At 41.8% G+C, this 27,975-nt stretch overlaps 1 protein-coding gene and 1 long non-coding RNA gene across 5 annotated transcripts in view; one reads left to right on the forward strand and one right to left on the reverse strand.

The window, feature by feature from the left end:
- The window catches only part of LOC310695154, a 143,774-nt gene that overhangs the window by 115,424 nt on the left and 375 nt on the right, over positions 1-27,975 (reverse strand). The gene's annotated exons all lie outside the window — the stretch shown is intronic.
- EIF4G2 (eukaryotic translation initiation factor 4 gamma 2) overlaps positions 3,138-27,975 on the forward strand; it is a 45,386-nt gene continuing 20,548 nt past the window's right edge. The window contains exon 1 of the mRNA XM_083477486.1: positions 3,138-3,227. The gene's annotated coding sequence lies outside the window, so the exon portion shown is untranslated. The remainder of the gene's footprint in view (positions 3,228-27,975) is intronic.

Below are 27,975 nucleotides of genomic sequence, written 5' to 3' on the forward strand. Positions count from 1 at the left end.
GTTTTGTGCAAGATTATCTCATACCACCCAACATTTTTCCAACACAAAACCAGGACACGCATTTTCTGGAACACGCTCCTGGGTGAGTCCTGTGACCCATGCTGCACTCTTGCCCCCTCCTAATGCGCTTTTTGGGGGCGAGAGCACAACATGAGAGCGACACACCCAAAATGGCCACCAAGTTCTTGTGTAGAAAAAACAGGATGTCCTGTTTTTTTCTGGGGCACCTGGAAGGTATGTTATCTCATTCTTACCATTTCAATACATTTCTTTTTAAAATTGATTTAAAATGTTTTTATCATCTTTCTAATCAAGGTGATTAACAATAAAATTAAGGCCTAAAAACTTTTAGAACAACAAAATCAAACAAATCTAATCAGCAACAGGGAACTGTATGTTCTTCAGATATTTTGAAATGAGTTAGAGAATGTACTGTAAGATCAGACTCAGCCATGGATGACCACAGCAAGCAATATAATCTAAATGTTAATACAGTAGTGATGATAAAGCCAAGGTTTCACCCTTTTAATACTCCATTATTTCAGAGGAGAGAATATGTTTAAGTCTGTCCCATTGAACTCATGGAATTTAAGAAACTAAACCTTGGCTGCATTGTGCCCATATTGAAGCTCACCGACATAGGAAGAGTGTGGCCTGTGAAAAACAGCTGCTTTGAACATCCCTCTATTTTCTAGTATTCTACAAGAATCTGCATTCTTGTTTATACAGCAGTAAGACTACCAAATCCATGGTTCAGTGCAACTGCAAGCAAAATGTGCACATCTGAATCACGTCATTGACATTATTGATGGAATGACAATGAAAATGGAACTGACAAAAATTTAATAGGCTGACAGATTTTCCATGGAAATCCTCTTGGAAAACATGATTCCTAGAAAAGAGAGATATATTTTTAAAGGTTTAAAAATAAAATAAGAGAAGAAAGCTGTCAGAGAAGTAAAGAAGCAAGATGCCTGACTCACTTAGAAAAAGAAGGGAATTATGCAGGTCTCAAACAGTCTCTCAGGAAATGCAAAACAGATTCATTCTTTTCCACCATGCATTCAGTAGTATAATTAAACGCAGGGTGAAAAACAAGGTAAAATCATCATTGGTACTAAGGAAAACTCATTAGCAACCAAAAAGGGGCAGCAGTCAGACAACAGCATTATTATTAAACGGGGACAAAACATCCATTCAATTCTCTGAAAAGTATAGCCCTACTACTAGAACGCTTCCCTTCAAATAATAACAATGAGTGGATGCTGCTAAAAGGCAAATTTCACCAGAAAGGCCTAGTGAAAAAATAACAATGCCAGTCAAGTAAGCATTCCCCCCTGGAGCACTTTGAAGAACAGAGAGTGAGTCACATTTTTAATCCTACTCTGAAGAAAACAAAGAAACCTAACAGGCATTTTGCAATTCGCGGGTGAAGTAGGGGAAAATCATGTCTTGTTCTCTATGACTGCAACATTTTTTTAAAAAAAACAACAGTTTTTGTACCGAAAGGCTGGCAAATGAAGGTCAGATTCTTATATAACATTCTTCCGCCATTTAAAAAAGTATGTTGCGGGAGGGGGGGGCAGATGAAAATACTGGGTGTGAGATGGGGTGTGGGGCTAGTAATGATTTTACCACAATAAATCCAAATTAATTTTGGATTTGGACATAATTCTTTTTTTCAAAGGGCTTTTCTATGGAGGAAAAACATATCAGATCAACCCTAAATTATTTTATTTAGAGTTAGGATGCTATGCAACAGATTTCTTCTTAAAACCACTTGTAGGTTGTTAGGCTGAGAGAGTAACTGACCCAGTAAGCATGATGGCTAACTAAGTGTGTTTTTGAGCTCAGGCATTCCCAGTCCAAATCTAAAACTCTAACCAAATCCAGCACTGGCTCATAATTGGACCAAAACGCAAGTGAAAATAATGAGCAGCAAAACAGAAAGGCAATAGCATGATGAATCATGCTAATTTCATGTACTCCTTCAGAAACTTGCGTGGAATTGAGCCTGAGCTCAGAGAAGGGCTTTTGATTCAGGAACACCACCACAAACAGAAGAGGGTGAGAGACCATTTTTGCCAATTCACTCTTCTGCCTACGGCCCCACATACTACCTTCCACCCTGTTCTGGAGCCCCCCTCCACCCCCCACCCCCGTGGCAACTTTGGGGAGAGCAATGCTGGGGGCTGAAGAGGAATAGGGAAATAGGAGGAATTGGACACGCCTCTTCTTCTGCTAGACAAGGCATCCCCTAGATTAAAAGCCCCAACTGCATTCCAAGCTAACCTAATTTGTTTGAAGGAGCATCAGGAATCATGTGATGGCCTCAGAGAACCCCAAAACATCTCTTTGAGACTGAGAGTGTATTCTCTAGACCCAAGTACCAAAAACCCCTCACGTACCAGAAGCCAAATGGCCAGGAGGAGGTACAATTCAGCTAGACCTCTCAACGTACATCCTTGGCTGTGAGACACCAGGAGCAGCTCAGAGCCAGGTTGGGGCTACCCAGACATTGGAAGGAGGCTGGCAGAGTTTGGATCTCCACCATCCCATATCAAGTGTTATTATCCCTGCGTTTAGGGTGGCAGTTGGACAATGAGTGACAATCTCCAGCTCAGTTGGCTTACAAATTCATGGAGGATAAGACTACCTTTGACTACAATCCATGATGCCTGTGTTGAACCGCCATGGTTGGAAGTAGTACACCTCTATATGCTATTTGCCACATGTTGGAAGAGTGCTGTTGCTCACATGTTCTGAATGTGGGTTTCCCATAGGAATTTGGTTGGCCCCTATGGAAACTGGCTATTGGGCTAGATGGGACTTTGGTCCAACATAGGAGTGCTGTTCTTATGTTCTTAACAAGAAATTATTATGCTGCTCATCTTTTAAATCATTGAAGTTGCAACCCACATGAAACCCAAGTTCATGTGTCTTTTTCCTGATTCCATGTGCAATTAGGTTTTCCAAATACATCTGGTTATTTGTTTTTCAATGTGAAGAAGTCTATGATAGTCTGAATCAATTATTTCCTCCCCTTTGACCCTCCCTCGAACAATCTGGAGGTAGTGACTTCATAATTTATGACACCGTGGAAGTGGCTATGATGTCAAAAATACCTCACTGCTGAGTTGATCTGAAAGAAAGGATAGACTGAGGAGAAAAGATAAATCCCGGCTGTGTGGTTGGCAAGAACAATCAGAGTGAAACATAACTGGGCGGTAAGCTAACCTAACACCCTTAAATCTGAATGGAAGTTTCTCCCTGTTTTCTGTTTCTCCACCACGATGCTTAATAATTATGTGCTACATGATCAAACTAATAGCTTTCTAGTCATCTAATTATTTTGATAATGACAGCTACAAAATATAGGGTTGGATCCAGGGCAGCTTCCTCCATTAGAGAGAGCTCTGGGAGCTAACAGAGATATATTCTCTGCTATTTGATTTTCTATTTCTAACAGTCATCCGGTAGGTATATCAAGGTGCACTTGAGCTAATTAGGAGAAATGCAAATTGGGGAAAAAAGTCATATGCAGTTTCCAGACATATGCAGGAAGAATCTGAATTAGAAATATCACAAAACAACTGACAGATCTTTGGACTTTTTTGCAGTTAGCAGATTGAAATGAAGTACAAATTACCATGTAAAACTGTATCAGGGCCAGCATGATCAAGCCTTTATTATTTATTATTTTTTGGCAGTTCTCCCCCTCCCCCCCTTCGCCCTACCTGCCCTACCAAGGACAATGAAAAGTACAGTCTTCTTTTTAATGCTGCCAACTGTGTTCTTTCCCCATCTTTGTCATTCCATCTTTAAAACGTACTTGGGAATTACAGTATTTACAGAGCCCCATGGAGATACGCAGCTGTGCAACTCCTATACAGATATGAGATTTCCTGTACTATCCTATACTGCATCAAGGCATAGCCCTTTGCACAGTGTGCAATAACTTCTTGTTGCACCAAAGTCCAGAATAAAAAGGTAAAGGACCCCTGACAGTTAAGTCCAATCGTGAGCGACTCTGGGGTTGCGGCGCTCATCTTGCCGAGGGAGCAGACAGTTTTTCCAGGTCATGTGGCCAGCATGACTAAGCCGCTTCTGGCGAACCAGAGCAGCGCACGGAAACACCGTTTATCTTCCCGCTGAAGCAGTACCTATTTATCTACTTGCACTTTGACGTGCTTTCAAACTGCTAGGTTGGCAGGAGCAGGGACTGAACAACGGGAGCTCACCCCGTCACGGGGATTTGAACCACTGACCTTCTGATCGGCAAGTCCTAGGCTCTGTGGTTTAACCCACAGCGCCACCCGCGTCCCTTGGCACCAAATATAGAGCTACTCAAAAACTAAATAGAGTACAGTTCAACTTCTGTGAAGGAGCATGAGTACTGCTGGTTTAAAACCCCACGGTAGGACAGGCTGAGGACAGCGAAGGATATAAGAAAACTAAGTTACAAAGATACTGAAGCAAGGGGATTCAAACCATTGACCTTCCGATCAGCAAGCCCTAGGCTCAGTGGTTTAGACCACAGCGCCACCCACGTCCAAGTCCAGAATACAGGAGGGTTAATTTACAAAATCCGATTACTAATACAGCACTTGCTTGGATCAACTTTTGGAATGCAAAATGGAACCTCAACTGCTTTTAGTATCTTTCATGTGCCTTTTCCTAAAAAAGCATATATAAAGCCACTGCCTTGCCTTTGTTTTTTTCTCTCCTTTTGATGGGTTGATTGAAATGCCAGCCTCTTGATTCCAACTGGGATTATGGAATGGGTTCCTGCTGCTGCTTGTGAATTATGGCACAGCCTCTATAGAATTATCTCAACATGAAAGCGCATTACCTTCTCATTTCTTAAGCATAGCTGTGCCAAGCAAAATGCAGCCATTGTGGAAGGTTTCTGATCTCAGTCTTATCAGCAGGCTCCTATGTGAAATAAAAAGAGCATGCCTTTGGGCAGTGCTATGGTCTGAAAGGTGACATTAACACACCTTATAGCTTTTGCTGACAGCTACAATCTAACTGTCCCCATGCAAACTTAGCTAGTAACTGGACCTTCTAAAACAGCCCAGAAATGTGTGTTCCCATTTCAGAATGGCTTCTAATATTATTAGAAAGAGGAGGAGGACGGTATTGTTATAAATCACAGAAGAAACGAAAAGGTTTCTTAAGCAAGCGCCGGAACTATTTTTACCATTTGTGTGTGATGAGAAAAAAGAAATATATAAACAAGAATATAGTAGATTTTCAAGAAGAATGGAAAACTTGGCACCGGAAAGTTAGGAGACTATAGAGAAGTTAGGTTGGCCTTGCGGGAGTAATAGAAAAATCGGTTTGGGAGACAATAGGGTGGTAAAACGATGAATAGAAAAGGATGCAAACAGTGTTTGGTGCATATTATAGGATGGGAAAGTAGCATTTTAACCCATATGATGTACTTCCTCCTCCACTTGCAGTTCCAGATGCACACGGTGCTTTTACACTAGGCCTCGAAACTAACCCCGTTTGAAATTCTCTGCCCTCTGAGATCAGGCCAGCTCCCACTCATTGGGTTTTGGTAGCAGGTTCAAGGCTTCCTTGAGACTCTTCCCTCAAATGCCTGCTCCTTTCCACCTTGCCCCTGCTGACCAGTTCTCTGGCTCTCACTCCCCTCCTTCTTCCTTAGCCAGCAACTGCCTCACAAATACTACTGGCTCCAGGGAAGACCTTGGTGATGGAGGAAGATTTCTCCTCAGTGGTGGCACAGAACCCCCACTAATCACCGACCCCTTCCCCCAGACCCTTCTCCTCTTCCTCTGCCCACACTTCCCCTCTCTCATTGGGCTCCTGCCAGTCCCTGACATCGACTCCCACCGTGTTCAGTGGAGGTTACTTGCAAATATGCATACATAGGATTACAGACTAACAGATGATCCTGGCCCAGTTACATCACCCAACCCTTTCCTCTTACATTTTGTGGGGTAAAACAAAGAGTTTTGCTGATTCCAGCTGGTAGTAGTAAGAGCTCAGGAGCTCTGAGAAGCAGGGTGGAAGACGACTTAGCTTATATTATTTGGTAGACTCAAAAAAGCACCACACGTTCCCTGAGATTGTGGGCCCCTCCAGACTGGTGGGCTTTTTGGCGCAGGTGTATTCTGTAACATGTTATTGACACAGTAATAGGGCATTACTGGTGAATTTATACTGGACCATCCACACATCATTCCATTTTATGAGTTGTTCTGCAACGCTTCCCGAACATTGTTACATTATTGCTGTCTGGAGGAGCCCTCTTGTGCTGTAATGCAACAAAAGCAGGACCAAAATAAATAAACTGGAATATTTGTAGTATAAAAGGGTACAGGATTTCAGCAAGAAGCTAAGGGTCATATGCTGACTGGGGAAAAAATCATTATGCAGCCTGAAACTTTTGCCGGTACAAACAGTATTGAAAGTGGGTTCATGTATAACCACTGTGATACCATCATAAGCACAAATCATCATGAATGTCCAATAAAAAGAACATCTGGAGGGGCTCTGTGTTCAGGCAGCCTGCTATTTTCTTTCAAATGCCTCTAGCATTTACCATTTATAGCCTTTTCCTTGTTGGCTAGTCCAGGAAATTCATCTCCTGTCCAGTCTAACAAGCAACTGACAGAAGCAAAATGATGCTGGTAGAGCAAAATAAGGAGAGTGTAGGCATTAATGGTTTTGATTACTTTGGCAGAAGGAGATGCATTTGTTGTCCAAAGGGACTGTAAAGCTTTTGCACGTTATGCTGCATGACACTCAACTACACAACATGCCAACATGATGAAACATCACATTTCCAGCGATTTACAGGACACCAATTGTCATCTTGAGAATCCACAATATCTCCTATAGCCTAAGACAGCAAATTGGTGTGGCATAAATGGGCAAATATGTCTTCACGCATTATATACAACCAGCAGAGAAGTGGATGGTGTTTGGCCCAAGGAATGTAGATCAAAGTTTCTCTCTCGTGCTTTTCCCATCCTTTCTCTACATGTCCTTTACAGTAATACTAACCTCTCTTCTCCTTTCTTTTTACTTCTCATTCCTATCACCCCACCCACTGTTCCCCTTCCTTAACTTTTTACCCTGCTTCATGAACTATAGTACCTGCAAACTGAATGACAGACCTGCACAACTGGAAACCTGTCAAGCTGGATGACCCCTACTAGGCACATATCCATTGTGGCCTGTTGGTTGCTGGTCAAGCCCCTTCACCCAGGCACTGAGATTCCAGCCATGAGGCAAATACAAGAGATTCATTGGGCTACCATACACAGCTGTTAGGATAGGGTACACTGGTGGTTTCAAGTTGTACAAGCCTGTTCTACACCCAAGATGGCAGGTCTCCTCATTCACACTTACACACAGTCTGTCTATGTTCTCTCTCTCTCTCTCTCTCTCTCACACACACACACACACACACACACACACACACACACAAAATAGACACCAGGGCAGTTCTAGGCCATGGATTTATAGGATGCTAAATGCTATGGAAAACATATAATGGAGCCATTATTGCCTGTCAATCTTCATTTCACAAAGAGTAGCACATACAGAAACTGATGCCCTGCATCAGATATGCACTTTTTGCTCCGTTTCAAAGACCACTGAATTACACTAAAAAAACCTCTAAAAATAAATAAATCTAGAAATAGAACCACAATGAATGCTGATTGCAAAGATGAATTCCAGCGCAATATATTAAATAATTAGAACATCTCATCAGCTGCAGCTATAGTGTGGATTTAGAAGTGAGAGAGTCAGGTTCAAACTAGTGAAAAGCAGTCTATTTCCACACTCTCTGCTCTTCTTTCAGTTCAGAATAAGTATCAAATGAGCTGGCCCCCAAGGCCGCAAAATTCTGATCCCAATGTGGAGCCTACTACAGCCCTGATTACATATTTCTGAATTGTAATGGCGTCCAAATCCATCCTCCTAACCCACTTTCCTCCCAAATGCCATTACCTGGCTGCTGTGGCAGCTCTGCTCTCCATTACTACTGCCTCCTCCTCCTCCCTCCCCTACCTGGTATTTGAAACATGGCTTCTGCAGCATTCCAAGCAGGAATCCTGGGTAGTGGCCCCTACAACAGTACTGTAGGTTGACAGAGGGAGGGAGGGACCTCTGTGCCTCCCATCACTGTTGCCAGGTAAGTGAGGGGGAGACGGAGTTCTTTTTGAACCCTCTGGGCAGTGCTGGTGTGTCAGCTTCAAAGCCTGCATATATCCAACAGAAACTAATGAGGTTTGTTCAGCATCTTGTATGATGCATCACAGGAGAAAGGCAGCCTTTGTAAGACCAAGGCAAAGGCAGAGTTAAGCTCCTATAGAGGGATATAGGAAATGCTGGTCTCTGATCTAATTATAAACATAGGACTGTCACTGAGAATTCTCTCGTATTAAGCTGGCGTCTAGAAGTCTTGCATATATATATATATATATATATATATATATATATATATATATATGCTTTCGTAGATTTTCACGGGTACAGGAATGCAGGTTTTGGTGTCTTCGGGTGTCTTCCCGTGTAAGAGTTGGGGTGTCTAGGCGACGTTTCGACGAAACGTCGCCTAGACACCCCAACTCTTACACGGGAAGACACCCGAAGACACCAAAACCTGCATATATATATATATATATATATATATATATATATATATGCGCTCCTTACCATGCAAGCAAGCACAATGTGATGCTGCTAGTGGGATACGGAAGGAAACAAGGCAAACTACTTAATTGGTGTCTTCAAAATTTGCTGCCATATTAATACCTCTGGTTCCAGGGCAGGTTATAACAATTAGAACACAACACGAAAAGAACTTGCAGTCACCTATATAACAATAGAAATAGTACCACTTTCCACAGAAATAACACCCCACAGAAGGATGTATTGGGACTGGCCTTGAAGTAATTAGGTTATTGGGCTGTGCTTCTCCAGCTCAGTCACATTACTTCAGCAAAATGTGCACAATAATGACATCTCTCTCCCATGAAGTAATCAGGAAAACTTATTAATAAACTTTCAATCAAGAGTTTTCATGACTCATCACAATAACACTCGGTAAATATATAGGAGTACATGCAAGTCAAACCTAAATCACCTCCAAGGAATTGCAGAACATTCTTATCTGAAACTAATTAGCACTTGGTTTCTGTAGGCTTCTGGTGCTAGAACTCTGATTAGCATTCCTCTGAGGCCAGACCGGTTGGGGGATCTCTTGCTGGCTGCCTCAGCCTCAAAGCAGAAAGAAAAATTTAAATCCCATTAACCATTTACATCTGGGCACAATGCAGGTCGATTCCTTTCCTTAATCCTTAAAACACGGAAGTAATTAGCTCTTAGGAAACACCTCAGGCATTTTACATTGCTTGGCATATTGTAACACTTTCTCATTGTTTTTATTATTATCATTTTGCTGGGGAGACTGTGGCACAAAGACCACAGGGTAATTAGAAAATTTTATTATTATGTTTATCATTCATTCATTCATTCATTCATTCAATGTAGTCCAGCTTTCATGTTCAAAGATAATTCTGAACACATACTAGATTATGGCTATTTATCTCCCAGTGGGATGTAATTGGGCCCTAGAATTTACTGAACTGCCTAACAAAAAGATCTCAGTGAATCCTTTGCTTGTTTGTTTTCCAGACATCAGTTTTCTTAAGTAGAGAAAATATAATTATGAGACTTTTTAGTTTTGTTTTCCTTTTTTCCAGCCATCAAATTACCTCACTTGATATTTACCCACACGCTTCTAACCTTGTTTTATGGGTGCATATGGTCCCACAATAAGCTATCACTGTTTCCCTCAAATCCAAATCCATCGGCTTTATCACTGACATCTTGCCCACTTAGGCCAATTTGAGGGACTCACTAGAGATGTTCTGCAAAGGCGTCAATAATTCAGTCCACCATTAACCTGAGTGCTGACTGGTCTAACACAAATTAATGTCAGAACACCACTGTGAAATTATCAGATGAGCAAATGAAAACACCTGATGTGATGAGCCCATTGATTGTTACACACACCGTCACACTTCTAGCAATTGCCCAGAGTATGACTTACGGCCTAAAATTAAGGCCAACTGCATGTGTAAGCTAAAAGGTTTTCCAATGCACTGTAAACGACTTTACAGCAAATCCTGGAAAATTTATCAAGAACTCTCAAAGCAGAATGACTATTATGTAGATAGCCCTGTCCTTCATTCCAAACCTGAAATAACTCCTAGCTTGCAGTAGAAGAAGGTGACCAATAGTGCTGGGCGATATATCAATATATTGTCCAAAACCGGTTTGAAGTCCAGATTGTGATATTGGTTTCATAATTTTTGACCTGGCAATATATTGCGAAATATGATGTGTGTGTGTGTGTGCTATGCAAAAATCACAATGTGGGAAGAACCGTGAAGTCAACTAATGCTTCTCTCGATTTCTGCAACCCCTGTCAGCTCTCCCCGGACTCTTGCAGGGGGCAGCGAAATCACAAGAGCAGCTGCCAGCAAGAATCACAGTGCAAGAAAAACCATGAAGCCAGACAATGCTTCTACATAGCTCCATCCTTATTTCAGACATTGTGATATATCAGTATACCGCAATGTTTAGCTGGTGATAGATCACGGTGTGGCAAACCAGATACTGCCCAGCACTAGTGACCAAGTGGAGGAGCTATTAGCAAAGTCATGCAGCAAACTTTGGCACCAGCTTTGTCCTTTTGCCTACTATCACCACACTTACTACCATCAGGCATTTCAGCATCATCTACCTGCACATTGTTTAAAGCAGGAGCAGTCAAAGGGTAGATCAGCATCTCCTGGGAGAACTTTGGGAGAACTGATGCAGATCGGCAAGGATTTCTGCCTTGTAATGGTTTAAATACAGCAAAAACAAAATGGTTTCCCCTCTTCTTCTTCTTTTCCAAATTGGACTGCTGAAACTAGTAAACCTTGAGAGAAAACCCAAAGAGGATTTTCACCTGAAAGCACAGAGGGAAAGATTTGTGCTCATGATGGCGTTAGGGCACCTTCAATACTGTTTGCGGCTGCAAAAGTTGTTTATTTCCAAACAGTACATGACACATAGTTTCCTACTGAAACCCTGTAACTCTTTATATCATAAATATTCTGGGAGAGAGGGGGTGCTATCCCACTTCTGTACTGCTATAGTGCAAGAATGCCCCTCCAGATCACCATGATGCAGTGACATTGCAGAACTAATATAGCGGAATAACATGTGGATGATCCAGTATATATTTACCACTAATACACTATTATTGCACCAATGACATGTTGCATAATACAATTGCAGAAAACAAAACTCACCAGTCTGGAGGGGCCCAAAATAGCCTTGACGCTATACCGCAACATGAGATAGGAAAAATTCAATAGAAGCAAATCCCACATTGTCATTATTTAGGTATCATATTTAGGATTCATAGAATAAAGTCATGATACTCATGCGTTCTTTGTTCATTTTTCCCCCTCCCACAATGAAGTTTACCGTACACATCACTTGCACATACATGTGCTTCTTACAGTAGTTATGCCGGATCCTTCATTTAATCATTTTTTAAAACTCTATTATACCCTAGCTGGAGAATTTCTCAATTTTGCATTTCCATGGTTGTTGAGATTCCAATGAAGTCAATAGGATGGCAATAGGATTCACAGAGATGGGGGGGGCTCTTCCTCTGGGCATCTGGTTGCCTACCGTGAGAACAGGATTCTGGGCTAGATGGGCCTGATCCTTATGTTCATGTGTTCCCCATAGGACAGCCCTATGCAACTTGAAATATATTTGAAGTACACAGAGAGAACAAAACAGACAGAGCCCCTGCCCAGTGGACTGGAAATCTGGTACAAAACACTTGTGCAATCAGCCCATCCAAGTGGTTCCTTTACCCACACATTTCGCAGTGGGGTGGAATTGCACTATGGGGAAGTGGCTCTCACACCATACATAAAAACACAAATCTAACAAAAGGGGTTAAAAAAATTATTACAGGAAAGTACTGTACGCATGTTGCTTAGATTTGATCAAATTGACACTTTGAAGGTTTAGGTTAGGTTAGGAGGACACCAAGTGGCAGAATAGCGTATAATAAAAAAATTAAATCAACCATCCTTCGCAAAATCTCTCCACACTCCACCATTAGAAAACAAGTGAATACCTAAGGGCTCCAAGAGAGGACTTATCAGAGTGATTGAACTTGCTTATAAAAATATAAATAGCACATTAAGTGCCAGCCCTGTATTGCTAAGCCTCTGAATTTAGATGTTAGTCATAAAGGAAAAACTACCGGTATGTCCTGACTTAAAGGATCCTCCTACAATTTTTATATGAGTACCTTAGGCTGCAATCCTACAGACACTTAGAGTAAGTCACGTGGACATTTATATTACTGTACTGTTAATTTTGTGGCCTTCATTGTTATTCAGAAAACAACAAAGTCTGGATGTATGAGAAAGGAAAGAAAGGAAAAATAGTTTTTATAAACTATGTCTTATCATAATTCTATGGAGAAACATACATGCACATGAGGGCTTTCTGGGTCAGTCCTGAGGAACGGCCATAGCTCTTTGGTACAGCAACTGATTTGCATGCTGAAGATCTCAGGACCAGTTCCTGGTAGGCCTGGGGAAGAGTCCTCTCTCAGACTCTGGAGAGCCTCTTCCAGTCAGTACTGTATAGACCAGGGGTCTGCAACCCGCGGCTCCAGAGCCGCATGTGGCTCTTTTACACCTTTGACGCGGCTCCGGGGCGGATACTAGCGAGGGGAGGAGGCGCATTGTGCGCCCCGACACTCCCCACTGTGGCGGGCACTATACTGGCTGTGACGTCGCATGGGGGCAGTGCGTGCGTTAGTCACGCACCGTCCCAACGTCACCTTCCCGCCCGCCCACTGCATGGTAAGGGGCATGTACGCTGGTCACTGCATTGAAAGGGGCATGTACGCTGGTCACTGTTTTGAAGGGGAGTGAAGAACACACACACACAAAAAGGTAACTTGTTAATTTAACATTTATTTCTATGAGGAGGAGTAATTCTGATGGGTCAAACAAAGAAATAATAAAAAAGTGACAAAAAACTTATTTTTATAATGACGAGTTTTGCGGCTCCCAGTTTTTTTTTCTTCGGAAACGGGTCCAAGTGGCTCTTTTTGTCTTAAAGGTTGCAGACCCCAGGTATAGACAATACTGTTTCCCTTTAGAAAGTATTCCGTGCTGTTAAAGAATTCTTTTTGCAATTGGAGGATTCTGCTGCATACATTAATCTTTTTGAGCAGAAAGCAGCAGGTCTTCAGGGCAAGATGGCGCAAATGGTGAGAAACAACATCAAGACAAAATATTCTATCAGCGAGCACAAAGTAACCAAGTCAGCCCCCACCCTAGCCAAGCAAGATAGATGTATCTAGCAATAGTGCCTCTGGCATGACATCATTGTCAGCACAGAAGAGCAAGGTGACAAATCAAGTCAGTCTTCATGGAAGGCATCTTAAAGTGCAAATCTTCTAAAATGCCCAGGCCTACTTCACCCCAGTCATGGACTAATGGTGCAATTCTAACCACATCTACTCAGAAGTAAGTCCTATTGAATTCAATAGAACTTACTCCCAGGAAAGTAGCTTTAGGATTTCAGCTAACTTATATTACAGTATCTTCAAATCCTTGTTTATAGTTATTTCCTCCCTCCCATTTCCTGATGTAAAATTAACATATATGCCTTTTCTATATTTGGATGTAAGTGTCAATCTCATTTGGATATCTTTTGGGACAGATGGGCTGCCTATATTAATAGATATGTTTAAAGTAGGGTTGATGTATTATGCTCATTGCTAATGTGAGCCAATGTTGTTTATTTCTATTTGCAATAAAAATAACATATATTTTTTATTTTTTAAAAAAACCATTTTTAGATTTAAAAAAGTTTGTTGAAGTTTAGAGACTTTATTTACTTTACTCACATAATCTGTGCTAATTGTTCTGAACATGTTAAACCATTCATATTATGTTACTAATGCAGGCGGGGGGGGCCAAATGGCCCTTCTATGCGTTTGACACTAGCACAGGCTGAAAGTGGCATCCTACAAAATCCACCCTCTCAGAAATAGTCAGAGCAACACTCTACTTAGGTAATGCTCAGCTGAGGCGAAAGGAGCACCATGCCTTACTAGCTTGCATTGGAAGATGTGTGCGTCTTGTTATTATGGAGTTGGCAGTGAGAGGATGGAAGTAGTTCTATACCCTCCAGGGTGACAGCCAGCTCTGGTACAGATCTGGACTCTGCTCAGGTAAGAGAGGAGTATTAGGTTGTCCAGTGGGTGGGTGGGGAGCTGTGACTTCAGATATTAGGATAGCAATGTATTGCATATGTGTATGCTTGGCAGTGATCCTTGGTATGTGGGTTGTAATATTGCTTAGTGTGCGTGGTTCATGTATGCATGGTTGATAGAGGTAATGTTTGAGGTTGTGAATAGTTATAGCAGCTGTGTGAAATGGATGGTGAGTGAAATTGGCTGAGTGAATGCATCTATGTTGTGTTTATTGGAATTTTATATTATACTGCCTTGTACTGCTCTCTGTCTTTATTGTTTATATACAGTGGTACCTTGGTTTACAAACTTAATCCGTTCTGGAAGTCTGTTCTTAAACCAAAGTGTTCTTAAACCAAGGCGTGCTTTCCAATAGCAGCAGGGGACTCAATTTACAAATGGAACACACTCAACAGGAAGCGGAACGTGTTCTGCTTCCAAGGCAAAATTCACAAACCAGGTTTGCAGCATTCTTAATCCAAGTCTTAATCCAGCATTCTTAATCCATAAACTAAACTGTTCTTAAACCAAGGTACCAGTGTATATTGTTATGTGAATCATTTAACATGGTTTTATTGAAGTGTGTGCACGCGAGCATGCATATGTATTTATTGTAAACTTCTTTGAGAGCTTTCAAATAGTAAGTGGTCAACATATGGAAATAATAATATTTTAAACATATACAGTGGTACCTCGGGTTAAGAACTTAATTCGTTCTGGAGGTCCGTTCTTAACCTGAAACTGTTCTTAATCTGAAGCACCACTTTAGCTAATGGGGCATCACGCCGCTGCCACGCGATTTGTGTTCTCATCCTGAGGTAAAGTTCTTAACCCGAGGTACTATTTCTGGGTTAACGGAGTCTGCAACCTGAAGCGTCTGTAACCTGAAGCGTATGTAACCCAAGGTACCACTGTATGTCCTGCCTTTCCTGCAAGCAGCTCAAGATTGCACACATGGTTTCTATTTCATCCTTACAACAACCCTGAGAGGTAGATGAGGCTGAGAGAAGGTGGCTAACCCAAGGTCAGCCAGTGAATTCATAGCTGAGTGGAGATTTGAACCCTGACCTCCCAGGCTCTGATCCTTACACTACACATTATGACTTCAGATTTTACTACACACAGCAGACATTTTTCACCATTGCATCTTAAAATAACCTTTGCAAAAAAAACTAATTTCAGCCAAAGAGTAGGATTTCCGTTAAAGGCCTTACATTTGCTAATGGGAAATCAATTTTACTGTAAAATAAAATAAAATCACCCTTGCCTTCTTTTTCCAGTTCATTTCCGGGCCCCAGCTCAAGGAATCCTGCATTCCTAAAGTATAATATTCAACAAAGATACAACAATTCTTAACTGCAGCTGAATACACATACAAACATGGAAATGGAAAGATACAAAAAGTCAGACCGGGAGTTGATAAGCCTGCGAAGAACTGCAGGGAATTAATTAATGTTTCCAAACTGAAACTTAAGAGTAGTACAAACAACCTTGTTAAACCTGTTGTTGCAAAGTGGTCAGGCAGTAGTTAGAATGAAAACGCTTAGGCTAAAAGGCCTGATGAATGAAGAGCACAGGAGCACAGAACCATTTAGGAAGCTGCCTTATACTGAGGCAGACTATTGGTTCATCTTGCTCAATATTGTCTATAGTGACCACCACCAACTCTCCAGGGTTCCAGGCAAGAGTCTCTCCCAGCCCTACCTGGAAATGCCAGGGATTTGAACCTGGGAACTTCTTCAAGCAAGGCAGATCCTCTACCACTGAGCTATAGCTGTAGAGTTCCAAATACGCTGATGAACAGAAAGAGTATTTAGTACAAAATACCACTGGCTACTAAGAAAGAAAGAAGATATGGCATTCTGTATAGAGATTTAAGAACCTAAAAGCCATACTGGATCAGATAAAAGGCCCGCTTAGCCCAGCATCCTGTTCTCACAGCGGCCAGCTAGATAACTTGATGCCTAAGGAAAGCTCAGAAGCAGGATCTGAGCGCAACAGTTTTCTTCTCACTTGATTGCCAGTAAATGGTACACAAATACATGCTTTTGAGGCAACCACTGCACATATACAGATGACAGCTTAATGGATAGGAGTTCTAGGGGCACTGCAGGGACAAGGAAACCCGAAAATATAACACACATCAGGTGAAGACATCCCCGCCCCCAACTCTTGTGTGAACAACACTGTTCAAATGTGGCTTCAGATGCAATAAAGAGGGAACAACTTCGCTGGGTTTTAAGCCGCTTATGTGAACATACAAGAGCCTGCAAGTCTTCCTTTTTCTTTCTGCATCTCTTATCTTATTCTACAACTTCTGTAGAGCATTCAGCAACTCCACCTCTGTCTCTCTGCACAACAACTCATCTTAAAAGACTCTTCACACCATTTTTGAATATGTATAGAGCAGAAAGTAGGATCTCTCTTACTAGCACCCTCTGGCTCCACACACACAGAGCATGTGCTTGGAAAAGAGCCTACATAGGCCGTGTTGTGACCTAGAAGCCTGCCTGTTCAAGGGTCCCTGGATCTCTACACATGCACTTTGTACATGTACATTTTCCCAGGTTAAGCTGACTGCATGTTTGATAGATTTATGTTTGTGCTTGTGTACTATATTTGGGGAGCTGGAAGTTTATGGTTTATTTCCATTATTTTATTTTTGTTGTGCATTTTGAGGCATTTCTTTCCTCCTTAAAGGTGGCCTAAAATATTTTTAAAAAATTTTAAAAAGGAAATTGGCAGTGTTAATTAATACAACTCACTCCTCCAACTACATGCATTCCTCCTGTTAACTAAATATCTGTTTATCTAAATTCTCTCCCTTCCATCCAGTGATGCTGAACATCGCGTGCATCCCTCCTATTGCCTGCAGGAATCTTAGTCCCGTCATTAGCACTGTTGCCAGTAGTTGTCTCAGGTCCTGTGTTGTTGCCATGTGCCAACCAATCCCTATGATTCTGTGTTACCAAAGTCTTCTCCTGCAGAGATCAGATCCAATTATTGGTGTGCGATCCTAGGTGGTTCTGCATTCCCATTCCTGTCCAAATATGCCATAACATTATATGATGCTAAACTTCTGCAAGAGCTTCATCTCATTCAGACTCAACAATCCACACGTAGTTCACATTACTTCCATTTGAAAGAGACCTTTCTGTCACATTGCAGAGGCTAATGAAAAGAAGAAGACAAACTAGAGTTTTTAATGAAAACTGTGCTACAGTTTGTCCTGCTTGCATCTGTCTGAACAATTAAAAATTTCTTAAGTCATAATTATATCACTATCTTAATTAATCAGATCCTCCTGTTTTGGAACAGGGTGTTATCTGCCCTTGATGTTGCCTATATACATCATGCATTGCAGCCTCTGTCTGCTCTAAGTTTTGATTGAAAATGTTTATTGAAGTCAGCTCTGCCGTTCCAGCACAGAGAACATTTCCTTTGATGTTTAGGGGAGACTGTATGGCTGTAACCTCTGCACAAGTGACATTACTACCCCTCATCCCGCAGTTATATGCACAGACAGTGGCCTGGGCAGAAAATAGACATCCCTTATTTTGCAGCAGCATCTACAACTTAAACTCCTTAATAGGTATAATGCACATAACTTGCCATTTTGAGTTAATGCCGAAGTTTCACTCTGCAGAAAACAGCTGGAGGTTTTTTGCCAATTCCTTCAGATTGGATCAGTGATGCAAAAAACCTCAGCACAATGTAAACTGAAAAGAGAGGTTTAAGAGTGCAGCTACTGTACGCATTAACAGCACAGCATGCCTAAAATAATCCCACAGACCAAAACACACTGCCGACAATGTTTTCATTACTGCTCGGTCTACCCCAACACCTTTGAAACAGATGTGAGCGCAGCCGAGCATCAGGGATTGATTTGTTTTGTCTAAGCTGAACTTGAACACTAGGGGGCAAATCTGAATTCTACATAATATGTCTGCATGGGGGCATTTTCAGGGGATCTGAGGCACTCATTCAGTTCATCCAGACACTAATTGTCCCATGCACCTTGAGCTCAGCTGCTATTTACTATTCAGCGCTGGCAAGAACAGCACTATCTATGTCATCCAAACAATGGTGTTTAGGCACAGTGTGGTGCAATGCCCTAGAATCCCTTTTCCCCTCCTGGAGGAACACTGCTGTGTTTCTGATTTGGAGCTAAAGCATTCAACAGGAGGTGAGGAGCGTTCCTGCACAGCTGTGTGCTATTATTTCTTGTGAGTCAAAGGCAAGATACAGGATCAGCATGCATCTCCTGCAGCTAAACTGTACTATTCAGAAGACTGAAACTGTGATCACATGTTTGAATGCTTCCTCATGTAGTAATAATAATAATGAAATAATGTGCTTAAGAAAGTAGGTCATCATGGAGGCTAGATGTCTCACTAGATTTGTATTTACAGTAGGGGTGGGTTGGACTACAACTCCCATCATCCCTGATTGTTGGCGATGCTGGGTTGGACTGATAGGGAAGGCCAACAACACCTGAGATATATCAACATTCCTAGTTACAGTCTGAATTGTTACACTTCCGGAACAGATATTTATCAGGTGCTTTGTTTCCTGGTGTTTCCCTATGTAAGTTTAAACTGGGTTTCTGTTAATCGGTTCCTAACATGAATGTAAGACCTATATAATAGTCATATTTGTGGAGTTCACATTCAATTTCTGTTGTGAATTCTGTCCATTTTCAGTCTGGCAGGAAACATGTCTATACTACTCTAAGCAAAGAACAGGCTTGCATCTTCACTCAGTCAGTAGAGCACGAGACCCTTAAGCTCAGGGTCATTCAAGCCCCACGGTGGGCAAAAGATTTCTGCATTGCAGGCAGTTGGACTAGATGACCCTTGTGTTCCATTCCAGTTCTACAATTCTATGATCTGTTGCAATTTCTTCATTTTGTCCTAACACTTTACGTTATTGAATCAAAGTTATCCAAGGTTTCAACTAACATTTTTGTGCCCAATACATATCCAGCACACAAAGTGATATCTGCATCCCTATTCTGAATTCTTTTAGTTGCATATTTTATTTCTTTTACTATAAACATTCTACAACATGGTGTACTTCCATCAAGATAACATTGTGACAATGGATAGATCTCAGTGTAGCAGGCCAGCCCAATCTCCAAACGGTGTGAGATTCCAGGCGTTTCAGGCACTTACCCAGGGTTTCGTGTTTCCTTTTGGAAATGAGGTGCAGAAGAGACTGTAGTGTCTTTATGATATATGGTTTATATACACATACAAACAACCTGAGCCTATGATGGAGGGGCTCACAGCATTAACATCCAAAGATGGAGGCCATTGCTTTCCCCATAGCCACAGCCTTGGATACTAATAGAAATCAAACATCCCTCAGGCTTTCTCTGGCTTCCCAGTCTGCAGCTTTTTCTTCTAGCTTACATCACTGAACTCTCAGCTATCGCCTTTGTCATTTTAACTACCAGCCAGTTGAGGGAGGGGACCGCACCCATTTGTTATCTAGCCCAGAGCCACTTCCTTTGTTCCCCTTAATGGCCCATTACCTATGCTGTTACCTCACCAGGAAGCTAGCTTGGCTATTCCAGGAATTACAAGGAGAACCAAACATTACAAGGGTCTTGGCATATAGCCCAGCCCACCCCCCACAAACTCATAACATTATATTTAGTCCCTCTTTTACAGCCATCCAAGTTGGTGGATATCACTATAGCTGTCAACATTTCCCTTTTTTTTAAGGGAAATTCCCTTATTCCGAATAGGATTCCTCTCAAGAAAAGGGAAAAGTTGACAGCTATGGATATCACTGCATCCAGTGAGAGTGTGTTTCATAGTTTAAATATGTGTTGTGTGACATATATGTATATACAGTCGTACCTCAGCTCCCGAATGATTGAAAACTGGAAATGAGTGTTCAGGTTTGCGAACTATTTTTGGAAGTCAAATATCTGACAGGGCTTCTGCGGCTTCTGATTGGCTGCAGGAGCTTCCTGCAGCCAATCAGAACCTGCACGTTGGTTTCCAAACGTTTTGGAAGTCGAATGGACTTCTGGAACAACTTCTGAGGTACGACTGTATTGTTTTTCAACCCAGGAGATCAAGGCTGTGGACGTTTTCCTCTCCTCTCCCTTTTCATATTTGCAACAGCCCTGCGAGGTAGGCCAGGATAAGTTACTACATGCACATAAGCACCAGTTATTGTCAATAGATGGGGGCTGGATCAGGATGCAGGGGGCTCAATCCACACTCAGTGTAACGGCCCTTGGAATCCTGTTGGCTTCCCTGCCGCCTTGTCCTTTATACAGTGGTGCCCCGCAAGACGAATGCCTCGCAAGACGAAACACTCGCTAGACGAAAGGGTTTTCCGTTTTTGCGTTGCTTCGCTAGACGAATTTCCCTATGGGCTTGCTTCGCAAGATGAAAACGTCTTGCGCTTTTTTTTTAAAGCCGCTTGAAGAGGTGCAGTTGCGACGGACCGTGCTTTGCAAGACGAAAAACATCACAAGACGAAAAGACTTGCGGAACGAATTCTTTTCGTCTTGCGAGGCACCACTGTACAACAGCAAGATCACAACACCAATTTGAAGAAGCCCTTCCTGACTGCCTCAAAGTTCTCTCATATTCATTTCGTTTCCACAGGAACTAAGCCTGCTAAGATAAAGGTACAGTGGTACCTCGGGTTACAAACACTTTGGGTTACAGACTCTGCTAATCGGGAAGTAGTACCTCGGGTTAAGAACTTTACCTCAGAATGAGAACAGAAATCGTGCAGCGGCAGCAGGAGGCCCCATTAGCTAAAGTGGTACCTCAGGTTAAGAACGGTTTCAGGTTAAGAACGGACCTCCGGTAATCTGGAACACTGCTCCTGTTGAAAGCAGACAGGCAGCTACAATTCTGACATTTTATTGCTTGCCGAGAACAATTTTGCTTTATCAAGCATTTTTAGAAAATGAATTTAATTTGTTGGTCATTTGTTATGTTGTTGTTTTTATTTTACAGTTTTATGATGATTGAATTATTTTATTGTACACCACCGTTACTTTTCTTAAGGAGTTGGTGGTTTATAAATATTCTTACAAATAAGTAAAGAATAATAAACAGCAGCAGCCACCCCCAATACAAGACCTACGAAAAGCAGTATGGAGGACAATATTCCTAAACAATTGAGACCTAGTACATTACACACATAGCAGTTTAGAACCCAGAAAGACAATTAAAAACAGTAACCAGCTGCAATGATCTATAAATGGGGAGTCCATCATATCCTTTATTATTCTAACAACATATCTGAGTGTCCTTTTGAATGGAGGAACTGGAACACATTGACAAAGAACTCCTTTAGCATACAAAGTAAAATCTAACTGCCAAATAAAATCTAATTGCATTAGTTCTTCTTTCTTTCCTTCTTTCAGGGGCAATTGTCCCCTTCCTGTTGTGTAGCTGCCAAAGGATCTAGCCTAGTAAGATGTTTGCTACTTTGGTATTTGGCCTGCAGGAAAACAGCACCTATAAAGTTTACTAATCTTGCCATTAGCTGGCAGCTTGGGTTTTTTTCTTCCATATCTCTCTGTCTCTCTCCAATAATCAAGCTGGGTCACTGTTTTATGACAGCACTTAGCTTAATTTCTCCCCTTTTTATTATTGTTACGTATTCTGTTTCAGGGGGAATCTATCAAATCAGATTACGTGCTTGCTTAAATGTTTAAAGAACGGAAAGACATTATGTATCTAGGTAACCAATTCCAAGACAGAACGGAAAAGCACAGTGCTGACAAATATACTATGGCATGATTGCGAAGCTCCTTAAATAGGAAGCAAAGGAAGCCAAATGTATTTTGTAAAACAAGCATTTAAAAGGCAGAAACAGACATTATGAGAGATGCAGAGCTGCTGCCACTGTGTCTTCTTTCCTCCTCTTCTTCATACTGTCTAATTTCAAAGCAACATATGACATGGCATCATCACAGACACTTTGCTCCACCCCACCTTACATCCTTGGCTGATGGCAGCAGGGGTGAAATGATTGTCAGTGGGTTTATTGTGACAGTACTCACTGGCATAGAGTACTGTCACCTCTTCTTCTTATGCTACCCTAGCATTTTTATCAAAATATGAATATTGAAACGTCCTTTTTAAAAAAACCAAAATACACCTCTGACTATCACAATGCAAGTCCATCCCATGATGTTCTGTGCTGAGCTACATGTTACAAGAGCCCTCTTCAGACGTTACAAAGTTCTGATGTTCAAGCACATAGGAGGCATCTTGCCCACAAACACCTAATGGACACTCCCAGCAGCTTCATATAGATATTAAATAGAATTGGGAATAAAATTGGTTGTCGGGCTATTGCAAAAATGCCCATTTGGGATTAAAATTGCAGAGATGGGGAGGCTTAATTTTTCACAATGATAATGTTGTGTGGACAGTGCAAAACATTTAGGTTCTTGAGGAACACCAATCCCACAATCAACACCCATCTAAAAGCAATCTTAGTTTTAACTAATCAGGTCCACAGAATTTTTGTGCATTTGTTGTTGGAGACATGCTGTATTTGATTACTTTAATGAAATCAATCAGCAAGTCAGACTAATCCAATAAATGTTATAAGCAAGGCCCCAAAGGAAGAGAGTGTTCTCTGTTTAGATCTGTTTATTATACACGGGACTATTTATATCAGAGAATAGATTAGATCCTCATGTGAGCTCTCAGCCAAGAGATTTTAGGTTTGAGTGTTTCCAGGAGCGGATGACTTAGCAGTACTAACCATTGCTTTTCTGCTTTAAGCTGGAAGAGAAGTAACAACTCTGCTTCCAGACTGCTCAGTAGCCAACTGGGTAGTTCCACTTTCTTTAGCCCCAATGGTTGGAGGGGGGACAATTTTCATTGGGACAATGATGTGAGAGAAAATTGTTAAATATTCCTTCCTCATTCACTACACCCCAAATCAGGATTGCTCCCTGCTGCAATTTAGGGGTAAAAATGTTGGGGGAGATATAAATAAAATGCATTCTTGGGGGTAGGGGTGGAAGTTGAATATTGAAAACATTACAGTGTCTGTGTGTGTGTGTGTGTGTGTGAGAGAGAGAGAGAGAGAGAGAGAGAGATTATTTATTTATTTATTTATTTATTCAATATTTCTAAACCACTTAAAATATTTTTAAATCCCTAAGCAATTTACAAAAATGACATAAAAACAAAGAAGCACTATAATAAAAACAGTAAAACTGCATTATGAAAACAGAGGATGGAATTCAGCTAATATGGTCGTTCTGTTCCATCTGGCAAACAGAAATCCTTGCTCTGACAGAATCTCCCCTCTCCTCCCACTGTGTGCTGTTCTGGGGGTTCTCCCAACCCCCCACAGTGGATTTGGAGGCAGGAGAAGGGGGGAAGCTCCATTGTGCTAGCAGGAGTCCTTGCATTGGCTTTTGTTCATGCTCTGGGTTAGCTGAATCCAGCCCAGTAGAAGGTTAAAACAGGAATTCAGTAATAACTGGGTCCAATCTTATGAGTCAGGGAAAGCTTGCACAAAGAAAACATGTCTTCACAAGATGTCTGAAGCAACTAGCAGACGGTGTCTCGCGTATGACAGAGGGAAGGGCACTCCACAGGGGCAATGGCAGAAAATAATAGAATCATAGACTTGTAGAGTTGGAATGGAACCTGAGGATCGTTTAGTCCAACCCCCTGCAAATGCAGGAATATGCAACTGCCCCATAAGGGGATCGAATCTGCAACCATTGCGTTATCAGCACCACTCTCTAACCAACTGAGTGTCTGTTCTCAGGTTACCACCCTGTGACCTGTAATCCTGTAGGGTGTGGTGCTACAAGTAAAATTTCCCCAGGTGATCTTGTTGATCTTACATGTCTTCTGCTCTAACGATTCCCCAAGTCATGATTGGTAGCCTGCTAGTCCAACTCCAGAGAGTGTTCTCTGGGCCCAAACAGACAACCAAGCCACTCTGGGGTGAGTTCTTTCACCCTGTCCTAGCTTTATCATCTGAACCATCCTGCAAAGTGGTTGGGAGCATTTTGTCAATAAATCAGATGCAGAGCTGTGCAGTAACATTGCCATCTGTACCAACATTTTGTGACAGGTTCTGAAATGTACCAGAGCCATCAGAAACTATAAGCATTAGAGCTCCTCTTCACCAGTTGCTTGGGAATTGCTGCAGTACAGCTGCGCTCTACTCCACTTGGGTAACATCAGAAGCCTTACAGCATCCAACTCTACAATTCCATGAATCTATATCAGAGGACACATTGTCCCTTCAGAAATGGATTGGCTGCAGCAGATTCCCTATCACCTACGTAATGCAAGAAGGACTCTGTTCACCATCTCCTTGGGCCAGGGTTTCCCAAACTTGGGTTTCCCACTCCAGCTGTTTTTGGACTACAATTCCCATCATCCCTAACTAGCAGGACCAGTGGTCAGGTGTGATGGGAATTGTAATCCAAAAACAGCTGGAGGCCCAAGTTTGGGACACCCTGCCTTGGGCACCTTCCTTTGTCCCCAAAATACATAAATGCTTTTTAAATTATTGCTCCAAAAGGGGAAACATGTGTTCCACCAGATACTTTTGTGGACAATGTAGGATCACTGCACAAACTAAAGTGCTTAGATCCGATTTATTAGCCAACCTCACAAACGTCCATTTAGAAACCATTCCTACTAATTGACCAGACCTTATTGATTTCACAGAGAGTCAGTGCTTAACATCTAAATGAAAAGTTGCCAGGGCTTGAGGTCTGCTTGCAAGTCAGGCTCTCTTGCCTGAAAAACCATACTTATACAGTGGTACCTCGGGTTAAGAACTTAATTCGTTCTGGAGGTCCGTTCTTAACCTGAAACTGTTCTTAACCTGAGGTACCACTTTAGCTAATGGGGCCTCCTGCTGTAGCCGCGCTGCTGCTGCTGCACAATTTTTGTTCTCATCCTGAAGCAAAGTTCTTAATCCGAGGTACTATTTCTGGGTTAGCGGAGTCTGTAACCTGAAGCGTCTGTAACCCAATTTACCACTGTACTCCCAGTTATGTGGGAGATAAGTGAGTCAATGGGCAAAGAAATTGCACTCTGAACATGTTTGAAGGATTTTTATACAGTGGTACCTCGGGTTAAGTACTTAATTCGTTCCGGAGGTCCGTACTTAACCTGAAACTGTTCTTAACCTGAAGCACCACTTTAGCTAATGGGGCCTCCTGCTGCTGCCACACCGCCGGAGCACGATTTCTGTTCTCATCCTGAAGCAAAGTTCTTAACCTGAAGCACTATTTCTGGGTTAGCAGTGTTTGTAACCTGAAGCGTATGTAACCTGAGGTACCACTGTAATTACTTCATAGGCTACGGAAATCAGCCTCACTAAAAGATACCAAGAGAGCCCTGTTGAATATCCACTTAAACATAAACACTCCTGAGACAACGTATTTAATGTCAATAACAGTACTGATTGTTAGGATGCGAATAAGCAATAAACATTTCAAACTGCCAATTATTTTTCTTTGGCCTTGCTTTTGCATGCACGCCATACATTTAAAACATGTGTAATGAAAACTTCACCTGCTGGATTTCTGCCTGGTGGACCATTGTTAAAAGCACCAAAGCAAAGCCAGGGAAAAAAAAGTTGTCAGTCCTACTGTAGCTGCCTGTGAATACAATAGTTGCATGTGGGGCTCTGGGTCATGGTAAACAAGGAGTTAATGCTAGTTTAGCTGTCCTGTTTTTTATAGGTGTCGGGAAGGGTACAGCAGGTGACAGAAAGTTAGTAGAAACATTGAGAACTTTGGATTTCAAAAGGAAATGTTTGCTTGTTCAGTCTTTAAAAGTAATGATAAACATTATGGAAGGTGGGAAAAATCTTGATGGTTTAAAATATCCTGCTGAGTCATTCAGGCAGCTTCTCACTGTGCAAGTACTTGGGAATGTTGCTTGATTATATGCATAAATAATCTGCTATGTTCTGCATCTTGCAGATAGGTGACTAGTAGGTTGCTGCAGTCATTTCTGCTCGCTATGCATTTATTTAGGAGTAAGTGTCACTAGGAGGATTAGGTTTGTGGGGAGATTGTACTTCCCAAGCCAACAAACACATTGGATGCTATTTTTATTGTCACTATACAGTATTGCCTAAAAACTAAAGTCTGCTGTAATTGAGAGAAAGACCAGAACCCTAAATGTCAGCCCGGTAAAAGCATTCTTAATGCCCTGTGTCTAGGAGACTCTGCCCCGCCCCCTTTTCCTGCTCTATCCCCCCCCCCCACACACTTTTGTTTTGTCTTGTGGGATATTTTGTGGAATTCCTCAGCTTCATCAGTTTCTATAGAAACCTTTATGTCTCTGATCAGCAACTAGATCTTTTGATACACTCCTTTGAAGGAAGGGGCAGGGCAAAAACCCTTGCCTTTTGAGAGCACACTGCTATCCGCCCCACATTGTTCTTCTTCATATATTATGTAGGAAAACATTACCCTGGCCTTCACATAAAATAACGTGATCAAGAAAGCTTACAATCAATCAATCAATCAATCAATCAATGACACAAATTCTATAAACTACGTAAGAATAACAGCCAAAAATCAATGTTGCATTCTCCACACATCTGCGCAGTGAGACATTTCAGAGGTGCAATGATTATCCGGGTTCAGCTTCCTCTGGAAGGAGGTTGTAGAAGGTTTCTGGCATTTTGTAGTGTTTGACTTTCTTTACAAACAGGCAGCTAGAGCAGGGGTGGAGGTACAGCTTAACCAAATCAACTGCACCACCACATCAGTTTCTTGGAAAGAGGCAGCTCCCCAAAAGCTTGCCTCTTTCTCCAAACTCAAGCTGTAGTTTCAATTATTTCTCTTCACTCACAGGCCTAGCCTGCATCTTCCGTAGAGGGCGAAGATATGCCCCCTACCACCATGTCTGATTAAGTTTTGTTCCTAGTTTGAACAATCCAGAGTGGTCCTGTATATAAAAAATGAATGAAGAAATGGCACCCATTGTGTAACAACTGGCTCCAGTGGAGACACATCTGTCAAATATCCTAGGCTATTAATACTCCTCAGGCAATTCCAATACTTTGGCAAGGTATTGTGTGTCCTACTCACAGAAATCTGATACAGTGGTACCTCAGGTTAAGTACTTAATTCGTTCCGGAGGTCCGTTCTTAACCTGAAGCACCACTTTAGCTAATGGGGCCTCCTGCTGCTGCCGCGCCACCGGAGCACAATTTCTGTTCTCATCCTGAAGCAAAGTACTTAACCCGAGGTAATATTTTTGGGTTAGCGGAGTCTGTAACCTGAAGCGTATGTAACCTGAAGCGTATGTAACCTGAGGTACCACTGTAGTAATACCCAGGACAATATAATTTGTCTGCCACACTATACCCCCCATTCCTGTTATCATTCATGCAAGTTTATTTTCCTTCACATTTATAGTATGAGGGGATGTACTCTGTACAGTACTAGCAATTTGTGGGACAGGAGTTCAGATTTGATCCATAGAGTTGTCTGTACTTGCTGCACGTCATTCAACATTTTCATTATATTCATAAATATTGTTAATGACATTTTTTGTCTTTTTGTCTTATTGACTTATCTCCAGCTGTTTAGCATGCTCAAGCCACATCTGTCTGTTGGGGGTATACCACATATGTCG

The sequence above is a fragment of the Podarcis liolepis genome (genome assembly GCF_965112155.1).
Source record: "Podarcis liolepis genome assembly, chromosome: 1".
Taxonomy (NCBI): domain Eukaryota; kingdom Metazoa; phylum Chordata; class Lepidosauria; order Squamata; family Lacertidae; genus Podarcis; species Podarcis liolepis.